Source organism: Lolium rigidum, chromosome 5, assembly GCF_022539505.1.
Source record: "Lolium rigidum isolate FL_2022 chromosome 5, APGP_CSIRO_Lrig_0.1, whole genome shotgun sequence".
Lineage (NCBI taxonomy): Eukaryota > Viridiplantae > Streptophyta > Magnoliopsida > Poales > Poaceae > Lolium > Lolium rigidum.
This window is the reverse complement of record NC_061512.1, coordinates 196,855,942-196,868,505: the sequence shown is the minus strand read 5'-3', so window position 1 is coordinate 196,868,505 and position 12,564 is coordinate 196,855,942.

The window sequence follows — 12,564 nt, the reverse complement described above, 5'->3', positions numbered from 1 at the left end:
ATCCAGCTTATTAATCATGTAGGCATGTTTTCCATATATAGTCGTACGTGCTCGCAATGAGAAACTTGCACAACATCTTTTGTCCTACCAGCCGGTGGCAGCCGGGCCTCAAGGGAATCTACTCGGATATTAAGGTACTCCTTTTAATAGAGTACCGGAGCAAAGCATTAACACTTGGTGAAAACATGTGATCCTCACATCACCGCCATCCCCTCCGGTTGTCCCGATTTCGTCACTTCGGGGCCTTTGGTTCCGGACGGTGACATGTGCATACAACTTGTAGATACAATCTAAGCAATAATTATAGAGCTTAAATCTAAGATCATGCCACTCGGGCCCTAGTGACAAGCATTAAGCATAACAAGATTGCAGCAACAATAACTTCACAAACTTTATAGACAGACTAATCATAATGTATCATCCATCGGATCCCAACAAACACAACACCGATTACATCAGATGGATCTCAATCATGTAAGGCAGCTCATGAGATCATTGTATTGAAGTACATGGGATAGAGAGTACCAACTAGCTATTGCTAGAACCCGTAGTCCATGGGGGAACTACTCACGGGGCATGATGGAGGCGGTGGCGTCGATGGAGATGGCTTCCGGGGGCACTTCCCCGTCCCGGCAGGGTGCCGGAACAGAGACTTTTGTCCCCCGAATTGGAGTTTCGCGATGGCGGCGGCGCCCCTGGAGTCTTTCTGGAGTTTCGTCAAAAGGTATCGAGTTTTTAGGTCGAAAGGGCTTAAATAGGCGAAGAGGCGGCGCAGGAGGGGCGACAGGGTGGCCCCACACCAGGCCGGCGCGGCCAGGGTGTGGCCCGCGCGGCCCACCTGTGTGGTGGCCCCCTGGCTCTCCTCCGACTCCCCTTCGGTGTTCCGGAGCCTCCCGGGAAAAATAAGATCTTTGGCGTTGATTTCGTCCAATTCCGAGAATATTGCCCGAACAGCCTTTCTGGAACCAAAAACAGCAGAAAACGAGAACCGGCACCGTGGCATCTTGTTAATAGGTTAGTTCCGGAAAATGCATAAAAACATTATAAAGTGCAAGCAAAACATGTAAGTATTGTCATAAAACAAGCATGGAACATCAGAAATTATAGGTACGTTGGAGACGTATCAATAACTCCCCCTTCATCCATGATTGAGGTACACTCTCTTGAACGCTTTACTAGAGAAGATATTCCGTATTCAAAACCTCCTGCTCAATGCTTAGATGAGTTTGATAATTATATTGTTAAGCAAAATAATTTTAATATGAGAGTAGAGAATCATTTAATGGAAAATTCTCGAGCTATTGGTGAATTGCATGGTATTGTGGAGAGAACCTCCAATGATGTTAAGATACTCGTTAAACATTTTCATATGGTTCAAACTCAAATTGATCAACTCACCAAAGTGCAAAATAACTTGTTAAAAAATAATTCTAAAGAAAAACATGCTTATGAAGTAACAACTAGAGGCGGTGTTTCTACCCAGGATCCTCTATATCCTGAAGGGCATCCCAAAAGAGTTGGACAAGATTCTCAATGAACTGAAACTAGTGCTCCATCTAAGAAAAAGAAAAAGAAACATAAAACTGTTGTAGAATCCTCTGAGCCTGTTAATGATCCTAATAGTATTTCTATTTCTGATGCTGAAACTGAAAGTGGTAATGAACATGATAAAGATAATGATAAGAATGATGCTTCTGATAAAGAAGAGGTTGAAGAAGAACCTGAAAAGCATGCTAAAAATAAAAAGTATACTGATGTCTACGGGTGCTTCTATTCTTGTAGACAGTGTTGGGCCTCCAAGAGCAGAGGTTTGTAGAACAGCAGCAAGTTTCCCTTAAGTGGATCACCCAAGGTTTATCGAACTCAGGGAGGAAGAGGACAAAGATATCCCTCTCAAGCAACCCCGCAATCACGATACAAGAAGTCTCTTGTGTCCCCAACACACCTAATACACTTGTCAGATGTATAGGTGCACTAGTTCGGCGAAGAGATAGTGAAATACAAGTGGTATGAATGAATATGAGCAGTAGTAACGGCGCCAGAAAAGTGCTTGCTGGCGTGCAGTTGATGGTAGTAATATTGCAGGAAGTAAAGATGCAGTAAAACAGTAAACAAGCGATGATTGCAATATTTGGAAACAAGGCCTAGGGATCATACTTTCACTAGTGGACACTCTCAACCTTGATCACATAATAAATAAGTTCTCTTCCTTTGTGCTACATATACTCTTGTTTGATAATGAACACCATTCATTGTGTAGGGCTACAAGAGCACCTCAATGCCGGAGTTAACAAGCTCCACAACATTCGGCATTCATATTTAAGTAACCTTTAGAGCATAATAGATCTTTGCAATTTAAACCGAGTACTAACATAGCATACACACTCGTCACCTTTACACTACGAAGGGGGAATAAATCACATCAATACTATCATAGTAATAATTAACTCCATAACCTACAAGAGATTATGATCATAGCCTACGCCAAGTACTACACGATGCACACACTCGTCACCATTACACCGTGAAGGAGGAATAGACTACTTTAATAACATCACAAGAGTAGCACATAGATGAATAGTGATACAAAACTCATATGAATCTCAATCATGTAAGGCAGCTCATGAGATCATTGTATTGAAGTACATAGGAGAGAGATTAACCACATAGCTACCGGTACAGCCCTTAGCCTCGGGGAGAACTACTCCCTCCTCATGGGAGACAGCAGCGTTGATGAAGATGGCGGTGGTGTCGATGGAGATGCCTTCCGGGGGCACTTCCCCGTCCCGGCGGCGTGCTGGAACAGAGACTCCTGTCCCCCAGATCTTGGCTTCACGATGGCGGCGGCTCTGGAAGTTTTCTCGTACCGTGGCTTTTTTCGTATCGAAGTTTTAGGTCAGGGACCTTTAAATAGGCGAAGAGGCGGAGTCGAAGGGCTGAGGAGGCGGTGACACAATAGGGGGGCGCGCCCTACCCCCTGGCCACGCCGCCATGGTGTGTGGGGCCCCTGGGCCTCCCCTCTGGTGGCTCTCGGGTGTTCTGGAAGCTTCGTGGATTTCTAAGATGCTGGGCGTTGATTTCGTCCGATTCCGAGAATATTTCCTTACTAGGATTTCTGAAACCAAAAACAGCAGAAAACAGCAACTGGCCCTTCGGCATCTCGTCAATAGGTTAGTTCCGGAAAATGCATAATAATGACATATAATGTGTATAAAACATGTGAGTATCATCATAAAAGTAGCATGGAACATAAGAAATTATAGATACGTTTGAGACGTATCAAGCATCCCCAAGCTTAGTTCCTACTCGCCCTCGAGTAGGTAAACGATAACAAAGATAATTTCTGAAGTGACATGCTATCATAATCTTGATCATACTATTGTAAGCATATGAGATGAATGCAGCGATTCGAAGCAATGATGAAGATAATGAGTAAACAAATGAATCATATAGCAAAGACTTTTCATGAATAATACTTTCAAGACAAGCATCAATAAGACTTGCATAAGAGTTACTCATAAAGCAATAAGTTCAAAGTAAAGGCATTGAAGCAACACAATGGAAGATATAAGTTTCAGCAGTTGCTTTCAACTTCAACATATTTATCTCATGGATAATTGTCAACACAAAGTAATATAACAAGTGCAATAAGTAAACATGTAAGAATCAATGCACACAGTTGACACAAGTGTTTGCTTCTGGGATAGAAACAATAGGCAAACTAACTCAACAATAAAGTAAAAGATAGGCCCTTCGCAGAGGGAAGCATTGATTACTATATTTGTGCTAGAGCTTTTCATTTTGAAAACAAGAAACAATTTTGTCAACGGTAGTAATAAAGCATATGTGTTATGCATAATACATCTTATAAGTTGCAAGCCTCATGCATAGTATACCAATAGTGCTCGCACCTTGTCCTAATTAGCTTGGATTAACACGGATTATCATTGCAGAGCATATGTTTCAACCAAGTGTCACAAAGGGGTACCTCTATGCCGCGTGTACAAAGTGTCTAAGGAGAAAGCTCGCATTGGATTTCTCGCTTTTGATTATTCTCAACTTAGACATCCATACCGGGACAACATAGACAACATATAATGGACTCCTCTTTAATGCATAAGCATTCAACAACAGTTAATATTCTCAAAAGAGATTGAGGATTAGTTGTCCATACTGAAACTTCCACCATGAATCATGGCTTTAGTTAGCGGCCCAATGTTCTTCTCTAACAGTATGCATACTCAAACCATTTGATCATGAAAATCTCCCTTACTTCAGACAAGACGAACATGGATAGCAACTCACATGATATTCAACAAAGGTAAAAGTTGATGGCGTCCCCAGAAACATGGTTACCGCTCAACAAGCAACTTATTAAGAAATAAGACACATAAGTACATATTCTTCACCACAATAGTTTTTAAGGCTATTTTCCAATGAGCTATATATTGCAAAGACAAAGGAATAGAAATTTAAAGGTAGCACTCAAGTAATGTACTTTGGAATGGCAGAGAAATACCATGTGGTAGGTAGGTATGGTGGACACAAATGGCATAGTAGTTGGCTCAAGGATTTGGATGCACGAGAAGAATTCCTCTCAATACAAGGCTAGGCTAGCAAGGTTGTTTGAAGCAAACTCAAGTATAAAAGGTGCAGCAAAGCTCACATATGAACATATTGTAGCTATTATAAGACTTTACATTGTCTCCTTGTTGTTCAAACACCTCAACCAGAAAATATCTAGACTCTAGAGATCAATCATGCAAACCAAATTTTAACAAGCTCTATGTAGTTATTCATTAATGGGTACAAGGTACATGATGCAAGAGCTTAAACATGATATATATGAGCACAATAATTGCCAAGTATCACATTATTCAAGACATTAAACCATTTACCACATGCGGCATTTTCTGTTTCCAACCATATAACAATGAATGAAATAGTCCAACTTTCGCAATGAACATTAAAGATAAAGCTAAGAACATATGTGTTCATACGAAACAGCGAAGCATGTCTCTCTCCCAAACAAAGAATGCTAGGATCCGATCTTATTCAAACAAAAACAAAAACAAAAACAAACAGACGCTCCAAGTAAAGCACATAAGATGTGACGGAATAAAAATATAGTTTCACTAGAGGAACTCGATAAGTTGTCGATGAAGAAGGGATGCCTTGGGCATCCCCAAGCTTAGATGCTTGAGTCTTCTTAAAATATGCAGGGATGAACCACGGGGGCATCCCCAAGCTTTGACTTTTCACTCTTCTTGGTCATATTGTATCATCCTCCTCTCTTGACCCTTGAAAACTTCCTCCACACAAAACTCAAAACAAACTCATTAAAGGGTCAGTGCATAATCAAAAATTCACATGTTCAGAGGTGACATAATCATTCTTAACACTTCTGGACATTGCACAAAGCTACTGGACATTAATGGAACAAAGAAATCCATCTAACATAGCAAAACAGGCAATGCGAAATAAAAGGCAGAATCTGTCAAAATATAACAGTCCGTAAAGACGGATTTTATTGAGGCACCAGACTTGCTCAAATGAAAATACCCAAATTGAATGAAAGTTGCGTACATATCCGAGGATCACGCACGTAAATTGGCAGATTTTTCTGAGCTACCTACAGAGAGGCAGGTCGAAATTCGTGACAGCAAGAAATCTGTTTCTGCGCAGTAATCCAAATCTAATATTGACTTTACTATCAAAGACTTTACTTGGCACAACAATGCAATAAAATAAAGATAAGGAGAGGTTGCTACAGTAGTAAACAACTTCCAAGACTCAAATATAAAATAAAGTGCAGAAGTAAAATAATGGGTTGTCTCCCATAAGCGCTTTTCTTTAACGCCTTTCAGCTAGACGCAGAAAGTGTGTATCAAGTATTGTCAAGAGACGAAGCATCAAAATCATAATTTGTTCTAATAATAGAATCATAAGGTAACTTCATTCCCTTTCTAGAGAAGTGTTCCATACCTTTCTTGAGAGGAAATTGATATTTAATATTACCTTCCTTCATATCAATGGTGGCACCAACAGTTCGAAGAAAAGGTCTTCCCAATATAATGGGACAAGATGCATTGCATTCAATATCCAAGACAACAAAATCAATGGGGACAAGGTTATTGTTAACCATAATACGAACATTATCAATCCTCCCCAAAGGTTTCTTTATAGCATTATCAACAAGATTAACATCCAAATAACAATTTTTCAATGGCGGCAAGTCAAGCATATCATAGATTTTCTTAGGCATAACAGAAATACTTGCACCAAGATCACACAAAGCATTACAATCAAAATCATTGACCCTCATCTTAATTATGGGCTCCCAACCATCTTCCAACTTCCTAGGAATAGAGGTTTCAAGTTTTAGTTTCTCTTCTCTAGCTTTTATGAGAGCATTTGTAATATGTTTTGTAAAGGCCAAATTTATAGCACTAGCATTAGGACTTTTAGCAAGCTTTTGTAAGAACTTTATAACTTCAGAGATGTGACAATCATCAAAGTCTAAACCATTATGATCTACAGCAATGGGATCATTGTCCCCAATATTTTGAAAAATTTCAGCAGTTTTGTCAATTTCAGCGAGCTTTAGCGGCTTCGAGTAATTTTGCACGCTTTGCACTAGGAGTAGAAACATTGCCAACACCAATTATTTTACCATTGATAGTAGGAGGTGTAGCAATAGGTGAATCGTTAACATTACTAGTGGTGGTAATAGTCCAAACTTTAGCTACATTATTCTCTTTAGCTAGTTTTTCATTTTCTTCTCTTTCCCACCTAGCATGCAATTCAGCCATTAATCTAATATTCTCATTAATTCGAACTTGAATGGCATTTGCTGTAGTAACAATTTTATTTTCAATATCCTTATTAGGCATAACTTTCAATTTGAAAAGATCAACATCAGAAGCAAGTCTATCAACCTTAGAAGCAAGAATATCAATTTTATCGAGCTTTTCCTCAACAGATTTATTAAAAGAAGTTTGTGTACTAATAAATTCTTTAAGCATGGCTTCAAGACCAGGGGGTACACTCCTATTATTGTTGTAAGAATTCCCATAAGAATTACCATAACTATTACCATTAGCAGGAGGATATGGCCTATAGTTGTTACCAGAATTATTCCTATAAGCATTGTTGTTGAAATTATTATTTTTAATGAAATTCACATCAACATGTTCTTCTTGGGCAACCAATGAAGCTAAAGGAACATTATTAGGATTAACATTAGATCTACCATTCACAAGCATAGACATAATAGCATCAATCTTATCATCAAGGAGGAGGTTTCTTCGACAGAATTTACCTTCTTACCTTGTGGAGCTCTTTCCGTGTGCCATTCAGAGTAATTTATCATCATATCATCAAGAAGCTTTGTTGCCGCCCCCAAAGTGATGGACATAAAAGTACCTCCAGCAGCTGAATCCAATAGGTTCCGCGAAGAAAAATTCAATCCTGCATAAAAGGTTTGGATGATCATCCAAGTAGTTAGTCCATGGGTTGGGCAATTCTTTACCAAAGATTTCATTCTCTCCCATGCTTGAGCAACATGTTCATTATCTAATTGCTTAAAATTCATTATGCTACTTCTCAAAGATATAATTTTAGCGGGAGGATAATATCTACCAATAAAAGCCTCCTTACATTTAGTCCATGAATCAATACTATTTCTAGGCAGAGATAGCAACCAATCTTTAGCTCTTCCTCTTAAGGAGAAAGGAAACAATTTAAATTTTATAATGTCACCATCTACATCCTTATACTTTTGCATTTCACATAGTTCAACAAAATTATTGAGATGGGCAGCAGACATCATCGGAACTAACACCGGAAAATTGCTCTCTCATAACAAGATTCGATAAAGCAGGTTTAATTTCAAAGAATTCTGCTGTATTAGCAGGTGGAGCAATAGGTGTGCATAGGAAATCATTATTATTTGTGCTAGTGAAGTCACACAACTTAGTATTCTCAACAGTACCCATTTTAGCAGTAGTAAATAAAGTAAACTAGATAAAGTAAATGCAAGTAACTAATTTTTTTTTGTTTTTTTGATATAGAGAGCAAGACAGTAAATAAAGTAAAACTAGCAACTAATTTTTTTGTGTTTTGTTTTAGTGCAGCAAACAAAGTAGTAAATAAAGTAAAACAAAGCAAGACAAAAACAAAGTAAAGAGATTGGAAGTGGGAGACTCCCCTTGCAGCGTGTCTTGATCTCCCCGGCAACGGCGCCAGAAAAAGAGCTTGAAGTCTACGGGTGCTTCTATTCTTGTAGACAGTGTTGGGCCTCCAAGAGCAGATGTTTGTAGAACAGCAGCAAGTTTCCCTTAAGTGGATCACCCAAGGTTTATCGAACTCAGGGAGTAAGAGGACAAAGATATCCCTCTCAAGCAACCCTGCAATCACGATACAAGAAGTCTCTTGTGTCCCCAACACACCTAATACACTTGTCAGATGTATAGGTGCACTAGTTCGGCGAAGAGATAGTGAAATACAAGTGGTATGAATGAATATGAGCAGTAGTAACGGCGCCGTGAAAAGTGCTTGTCAGGCGTGCGGTTGATGGTAGTAATATTGCAGGAAGTAAAGATGCGATAAAACAAGTAAACAAGCGATGATTGCGGTATTTGGAAACAAGGCCTAGGGATCATACTTTCACTAGTGGACACTCTCAACATTGATCACATAATAAATAAGTTCTCTTCCTTTGTGCTACATATACTCTTGTTTGATAATGAACACCATTCGTTGTGTAGGGCTACAAGAGCACCTCAATGCCGGAGTTAACAAGCTCCACAACATTCGGCATTCATATTTAAGTAACCTCTAGAGCATAATAGATCTTTGCAATTTAAACCGAGTACTAACATAGCATACACACTGTCACCTTTACACTACGAAGGGGGAATAAATCACATCAATACTATCATAGTAATAATTAACTCCATAACCTACAAGATATTATGATCATAGCCTACGCCAAGTACTACACGATGCACACACTTGTCACCATTACACCGTGAAGGAGGAATAGACTACTTTAATAACATCACAAGAGTAGCACATAGATGAATAGTGATACAAAACTCATATGAATCTCAATCATGTAAGGCAGCTCATGAGATCATTGTATTGAAGTACATAGGAGAGAGATTAACCACATAGCTACCGGTTCAGCCCTTAGCCTCGGGGGAGAACTACTCCCTCCTAATGGGAGACAGCAGCGTTGATGAAGATGGCGGTGGTGTCGATGGAGATGCCTTCCGGGGCACTTCCCCGTCCCGGCGGCGTGCCGGAACAGAGACTCCTGTCCCCCAGATCTTGGCTTCGCGATGGCGGCGGCTCTGGAAGGTTTCTCGTACCGTGGCTTTTTTCGTATCGAAGTTTTAGGTCAGGGACCTTTAAATAGGCGAAGAGGCGGAGTCGGAGGGCGGACGAGGCGGTGACACAATAGGGGGGCGCGCCCTACCCCCTGGCCGCGCCGCCATGGTGTGTGGGGCCCCTGGGCCTCCCCTCTGGTGGCTCTCGGGTGTTCTGGAAGCTTCGTGGATTTCTAAGATGCTGGGCGTTGATTTCGTCCGATTCCGAGAATATTTCCTTACTAGGATTTCTGAAACCAAAAACAGCGAGAACAAGAATCGGCCCTTCGGCATCTCATCAATAGGTTAGTTCCGGAAAACGCATAATAATGACATATAATGTGTATAAAACATGTGAGTATCATCATAAAAGTAGCATGGAACATAAGAAATTATAGATACGTTTGAGACGTATCATATACTAAAGAAGATTTTATTGCTAAGAAAGATGGTAATGAAAGGGAACCTTGGGTTCAAAAGCAAATGCCTTTTCCTGCTAAGAAACTAAAATCAAAGGAAGAAGAACACTATAATAAATTTTGTGATTGGATGAAACCTTTATTCCTGCAAATCCCTTTGACTGATGCTATTAAATTGCCTCCTTATTCAAAGTATATGAAAGATATCTATATCTATACCTAATAATAAAGAAAATAAGGTTTCTTGTTGGTCCGTTTTTTATTGCCCCTCAACTTGAGACAAATTACCCTTAGTGCCACCGGTAAGTTACTACCGCTTCGTCCCCGCACCAAAAAAAAAAAACAGATCCAGCAAAAGAAAATCTCTCTTACCGAACTCATCTCCTCCCGTGACGAGTTCTTACCGAACTCTCAAATCCCTTTCTCCACAAAAATTAGCTCTTATAGATCCTCTGCTAGCGATTCCAACGAAAATCTTCCGTCATTGCTCCATATTTTCCTGTCCGCCCACCGTAGGAGGAAGCCAGCGCGTCGGATCCATCGTACTCAGTTTGGAAGTCGAGATCTGAAGATTTTCCTAGAAGTACGCCTCATCTTCGGGGATGCAAGGATTGGTGTCTTTTGCAACGATTGACCACGCCCGCTCGATTCCCTGCGATGTCTTCTTCCTGGCGCCTACTCTACTTGTGTAAATCCAGCTGGGGCTGCTGGAATTGATCTGGCTGGAGGACTACAGGTGGAGCTGACCATCCACGCTCGCGAAATCAGATTCCCGCGTCTACCCGGAGACGCCCTGGGAATCTCGCGAGGTGGTAAGGTGGCATATCAGCGTGAGCACCCCACGGCGACGGAGGCAGACGGACGGCCCGGGGCCCGGCGAGGTGCCGCGCTTGGTGCCGAATGATCGTAAGCCAATCTCCAGTGGACCGCAGACCTCGACGAGTGCTTCATGGGTGATGCCTCGGCGCTTCCGTAGCAGATCGATAATTCGATATGTGGATCATCTGGAAGGAGCCAGCCCACCACATGATGCGACCAGCCATCTCCGCGCGCGTGCTTCGCGCTGCGCCGCGGCCATGGCGAGGCCTGAGGCGGGGCGCACTTTGAGTGCCGCAGCCATGGTGGGACAAGACGGTTCGAGGAGCAGGCTCAAGGAGGAGGGGACGAGGCGGAAAGTGGAGGTCGCTCCCGCTGCCAACGCGCTCTCTCGCAGTCGCCGGAAAGTTGAGGCCGCACTAGCTGCCAGCGCGCTCGCTCGCCGTCGCCGGAAAGTGGAGCGCCTCTTCTTGTACATCTCCACAAGGACACAAGGTATACCATGTCGAGTCTGAACTGATTATATGAACTTTAGTTCATGGTTGCGATTCAATGTTGGTCAATTCAGAGCCTGCTTTGAGCCAGGCGGCTTGGCTCATCGGCTGGCTTGTACACCAGGAAGTGCTAACCCGCCGGACCTCGTGCCCAGAGAGGTTACACCAAGTCACCAGCTATGGTCCACTGGCGGCCGCAGCTGCAACCAAGGCCGGGCAGCGCTGGCAGGAGGCCTTTGCGGCGTCGTCGGGCCGGCCGCTCGATGGTGCAGCCTGTCCTGTGTGCCACGAGGAGATGGTGCCGGCTCCGGCGGACACACTGGGTGGCGCAGATGTGCAGCATGAGCGCCGTTCGACGGTGCAGTGTGCCACGAGGAGATGGCGATGCCACCGGCGAACGTGCTGAGAGGCGCTGATGTGAAGCATGTGCCGGAACTCAGTCCACGCCGAGTATTGCACACGCTCGAAACGCAGCCGTGCGAGGCAGGCGGAGATGTGCGTGGTGTGCAGTTCAGGAAAGCGTTTCAGTGAACGCATACAAATCGTCTGAATCACACAAATCTAGATCGGTACCAAAAAAAAAATCCCCTCAAAAAAATCCAGATCGATACCACAAAAACTAGAGCTTGCAAATCAGCCCAACCCGTTTTTCCAGACCAAAACAAACGAATTAAGGCATGCAGATCAGTCCAACCCACATGGAAGTAAGTAAGGAAATGTTTGAAGAGCACCGATCCTGGTAATAGCTTGTGATGTATGCTAACTCAAAGTTCTTTTCTCCAAAATAAAAATAGATCACACTCCATGCTGTTTTTCTTTTATTTTCCTGGGAAAAGGCAATAGGGACGTAGTCTATAGGAGACATGACATTTTAGCTGTATTGTAGTATTATTATTCTAAAACTGTTTTTGGAGAATTTTGTTTGTAGATAAATTGTAGAAACCCTGCATTCGAGGAGTGTTTCTTCCGTAAATTTTCTATCACCCATCCAACAACTCAAATTTATCATGTTTAACCCGTAGCAACGCACGGGCACATTTACTAGTTATCACTAACAAAAGGAAAAATTCTAATGAGGAGATTTCCACTATGCTTGCTAACTACTCTTTCAATGGCAAAGTTCCAAAGAAGCTTGGCGACCCAGGTATACCGACTATTCTTTGTTCTATTAAGAATACTTATGTTAGAAATGCTCTATGTGATTTGGAAGCAGGTGTTAGTGTTATGCCTTTTTCTCTTTATAAGAGACTTTATTTAGATAAGTTGATACCAACTGATATATCTTTGCAAATGGCTGATAAATCTACTGCTATTCCTGTTGGTATATGTGAGGATGTTCCTGTTCAAGTTACCAATAATTGCTTAATATTAACTGATTTTGTTGTGTTGGAAATGCCTGAAGATGATAATATGTCTATTATTCTTGGGAGACCTTTTCTTAACACCGCAGGGGCTGTTATTGAT